At 47.3% G+C, this 2,500-nt stretch overlaps 4 non-coding genes and 5 pseudogenes across 4 annotated transcripts; all 9 read right to left on the bottom strand.

The window, feature by feature from the left end:
* Positions 1-52, bottom strand: part of LOC146250450 (5S ribosomal RNA) — a 119-nt pseudogene extending 67 nt beyond the window's left edge.
* Positions 53-228: 176 nt separating this feature from the next.
* On the bottom strand, positions 229-347 carry LOC146250451 (5S ribosomal RNA). The gene has a single exon (XR_014732952.1). It is a non-coding gene; the product is annotated as a 5S ribosomal RNA (ribosomal RNA).
* Positions 348-529: 182 nt separating this feature from the next.
* Positions 530-648, bottom strand: LOC146250452 (5S ribosomal RNA; annotated as a pseudogene).
* Positions 649-814: 166 nt separating this feature from the next.
* Positions 815-933, bottom strand: LOC146250453 (5S ribosomal RNA). Its single transcript, XR_014732953.1, has one exon. It is a non-coding gene; the product is annotated as a 5S ribosomal RNA (ribosomal RNA).
* A 170-nt stretch (positions 934-1,103) lies between these two features.
* Positions 1,104-1,222, bottom strand: LOC146250454 (5S ribosomal RNA; annotated as a pseudogene).
* Positions 1,223-1,424: 202 nt separating this feature from the next.
* Positions 1,425-1,543, bottom strand: LOC146250455 (5S ribosomal RNA). The gene has a single exon (XR_014734054.1). It is a non-coding gene; the product is annotated as a 5S ribosomal RNA (ribosomal RNA).
* A 166-nt stretch (positions 1,544-1,709) lies between these two features.
* On the bottom strand, positions 1,710-1,828 carry LOC146250456 (5S ribosomal RNA). Its single transcript, XR_014733757.1, has one exon. It is a non-coding gene; the product is annotated as a 5S ribosomal RNA (ribosomal RNA).
* Positions 1,829-1,998: 170 nt separating this feature from the next.
* LOC146250457 (5S ribosomal RNA) lies at positions 1,999-2,116 on the bottom strand (annotated as a pseudogene).
* Positions 2,117-2,296: 180 nt separating this feature from the next.
* LOC146250458 (5S ribosomal RNA) lies at positions 2,297-2,415 on the bottom strand (annotated as a pseudogene).
* Positions 2,416-2,500: the final 85 nt, after the last annotated feature.

Here is a 2,500-nt window from a genome sequence, read left to right on the forward strand (position 1 = left end):
GCTTCCGAGATCAGACGAGATCAGGCGTTGCCAGGCTGGTTTGGCCGTACGAAATAAGTTGACAACCATAGGCTACTTATCCATATACAGATTTGGCATTTGACAATGCAAGGTGGTCTCTCTCTCTCTCTCTCTCTCGTGTCAAAATGAAAACAGCTTCCAGCCCCTTTCATGAAGGACTACTTGTGCATATTGCAAGATTTCAGTTTCTAAGTGAATGAGCAAAAGAGCATACAGCACCTGGTATTCCCAGGCGGTCTCCCATCCAAGTACTAACCAGGCCCGACCCTGCTTAGCTTCCGAGATCAGACGAGATCGGGCGTTGCCAGGCTGGTATGGCCGTACGAAATAAGTTGACAACCATAGGCTACTTATCCATATACAGATTTAGCAATTGACAATGCAAGGTGGTCTCTCTCTCTCTCTCTCTCTCTCTCTCGTGTCAAAATGAAAACAGCTTCCAGCCCCTTTCATGAAGGACTACTTGTGCATATTGCAAGATTTCAGTTTCTAAGTGAATGAGCAAAAGAGCATACAGCACCTGGTATTCCTAGGCGGTCTCCCATCCAAGTACTAACCAGGCCCGACCCTGCTTAGCTTCCGAGATGAGACGAGATGGGGCGTTGCCAGGCTGGTGTGGCCGTACGAAATAAGTTGACAACCATAGGCTACTTATCCATATACAGATTTGGCAATTGACAATGCAAGGTGGTCTCTCTCTCTCGTGTCAAAATGAAAACAGTTTCCAGCCCCTTTCATGAAGGACTACTTGTGCATATTGCAAGATTTCAGTTTCTAAGTGAATGAGCAAAAGAGCATACAGCACCTGGTATTCCCAGGCGGTCTCCCATCCAAGTACTAACCAGGCCCGACCCTGCTTAGCTTCCGAGATCAGACGAGATCGGGCGTTGCCAGGCTGGTATGGCCGTACGAAATAAGTTGACAACCATAGGCTACTTATCCATATACAGATTTGGCATTTGACAATGCAAGGTGGTCTCTCTCTCTCTCTCGTGTCAAAATGAAAACAGCTTCCAGCCCCTTTCATGAAGGACTACTTGTGCATATTGCAAGATTTCAGTTTCTAAGTGAATGAGCAAAAGAGCATACAGCACCTGGTATTCCCAGGCGGTCTCCCATCCAAGTACTAACCAGGCCCGACCCTGCTTAGCTTCCGAGATCAGACGAGATTGGGCGTTGCCAGGCTGGTATGGCCGTACGAAATAAGTTGACAACCATAGGCTACTTATCCATATACAGATTTGGCATTTGACAATGCAAGGTGGTCTCTCTCTCTCTCTCTCTCTCTCTCTCTCTCTCTCTCTCTCTCTCTCGTGTCAAAATGAAAACAGCTTCCAGCCCCATTCATGAAGGACTACTTGTGCATATTGCAAGATTTCAGTTTCTAAGTGAATGAGCAAAAGAGCATACAGCACCTGGTATTCCCAGGCGGTCTCCCATCCAAGTACTAACCAGGCCCGACCCTGCTTAGCTTCCGAGATCAGACGAGATCTGGCGTTGCCAGGCTGGTATGGCCGTACGAAATAAGTTGACAACCATAGGCTACTTATCCATATACAGATTTGGCATTTGACAATGCAAGGTGGTCTCTCTCTCTCGTGTCAAAATGAAAACAGCTTCCAGCCCCTTTCATGAAGGACTACTTGTGCATATTGCAAGATTTCAGTTTCTAAGTGAATGAGCAAAAGAGCATACAGCACCTGGTATTCCCAGGCGGTCTCCCATCCAAGTACTAACCAGGCCCGACCCTGCTTAGCTTCCGAGATCAGACGAGATCGGGCGTTGCCAGGCTGGTTTGGCCGTACGAAATAAGTTGACAACCATAGGCTACTTATCCATATACAGATTTGGCATTTGACAATGCAAGGTGGTCTCTCTCTCTCTCTCGTGTCAAAATGAAAACAGCTTCCAGCCCCTTTCATGAAGGACTACTTGTGCATATTGCAAGATTTCAGTTTCTAAGTGAATGAGCAAAAGAGCATACAGCACCTGGTATTCCCAGGCGGTCTCCCATCCAAGTACTAACCAGGCCCGACCCTGCTTAGCTTCCGAGATCAGACGAGATCGGGCATGCCAGGCTGGTTTGGCCGTACGAAATAAGTTGACAACCATGGGCTACTTATCCATATACAGATTTGGCAATTGACAATGCAAGGTGGTCTCTCTCTCTCTCTCTCTCTCTCTCGTGTCAAAATGAAAACAGCTTCCAGCCCCTTTCATGAAGGACTACTTGTGCATATTGCAAGATTTCAGTTTCTAAGTGAATGAGCAAAAGAGCATACAGCACCTGGTATTCCCAGGCGGTCTCCCATCCAAGTACTAACCAGGCCCGACCCTGCTTAGCTTCCGAGATCAGACGAGATCAGGCGTTGCCAGGCTGGTTTGGCCGTACGAAATAAGTTGACAACCATAGGCTACTTATCCATATACAGATTTGGCATTTGACAATGCAAGGTGGTCTCTCTCTCTCTCTCTCTCT

The sequence above is a fragment of the Hypomesus nipponensis genome, chromosome 19, assembly GCF_054491055.1.
Source record: "Hypomesus nipponensis isolate SF chromosome 19, ASM5449105v1, whole genome shotgun sequence".
NCBI classification, from domain to species: Eukaryota; Metazoa; Chordata; class Actinopteri; order Osmeriformes; family Osmeridae; genus Hypomesus; species Hypomesus nipponensis.